Source organism: Enhydra lutris, unplaced genomic scaffold (genome assembly GCF_002288905.1).
Source record: "Enhydra lutris kenyoni isolate GAN:26980312 unplaced genomic scaffold, ASM228890v2 scaffoldscaffold8, whole genome shotgun sequence".
Classification (NCBI taxonomy): Eukaryota; Metazoa; Chordata; class Mammalia; order Carnivora; family Mustelidae; genus Enhydra; species Enhydra lutris.
Genome location: NW_019154092.1, coordinates 22,780,191 through 22,781,177, shown reverse-complemented (window position 1 = coordinate 22,781,177; position 987 = coordinate 22,780,191). Strand labels below are relative to the sequence as shown.

Sequence of the window (987 nt, the reverse complement as noted above, 5' to 3'; positions counted from 1 at the left end):
AAAACACATATACTTTCTAACCAACTTCTTTAGTGTTTTGTAAAATAGAAAAATGAAAGTATTTGATGCAAATACTCTATAGTAGTGAAACTGGAAAATATAGAAGCTCAGCTATAATTCTGTAGATCATTAGTCATCAACCAAATAAACTTGTTTTGTGGAAATTCCTCTAGCGTATCCCGACTGCTAATTATGCAATAGAAATCTGACAAGGAATTCATTGTCTTATGAAATAATCTAATGTATTTTGAGACTCTAAAAGTCTTAGAAAATCCTTTCTTATTGAGGTTATTGGGTAAAAGCTTTAGATTCACTTATTAGGGTAGTTTTCCATGACTCTTGTAGGAGAGAATTTTTCTCTGCCCTTCAAGATTCTTCTAGCTGGACTAAGAATCATACTGACATAAGACAGACTAACAGTAGAAAATAAAAATTTTGTACATCTCTACACAGACATGGACATTCCAAAGACAGACAAAAGGAGGTATGTTACTTTAAAGAGAATAGGATTTTTTGCTGTCTTCACTCTCTGCACCCTTCACAAAACTTCAAATAGCGCTATGTTGGGACAAAGCATCCAGAAGTTTGCAACCTCTGTGTTCTGTAGGAGCCACTATGAGGAGGTCCTAAGGAAGAATTTGCCATTTTCAGTGGAAAACGAGTGGTGGTTACTAATTATGATGGCTGTGTACTTTGGATCTGGATTTGCCATACCCTTTTATAGTAAGACACCAACTGCTTAAGAAATAAAGGTGTTTTAATTCATTAAACAGATGTGAGAAGGAGCATTTTAAGAGGGGTGATCTCATTAGAAAATGGACCAAACTCTTGAATTCATACTAGATATGTTTGTAGATAAAGGCATGAATCCTTAATGTCTCTCTTCTTAAACATAGAATGTAGTTTACTTTTTTACTTGGGAAATATTCCAGTATTTGGTCAAAATGTGTGTGTGATTTAGCTTATTTCTTGGTTTTAAATTTTGAG

At 33.7% G+C, this 987-nt stretch overlaps 1 pseudogene; it reads left to right on the top strand.

Annotated features, from left to right (window-relative positions):
* Positions 1-560: 560 nt before the first annotated feature.
* On the top strand, positions 561-750 carry LOC111142712 (annotated as a pseudogene).
* Positions 751-987: the final 237 nt, after the last annotated feature.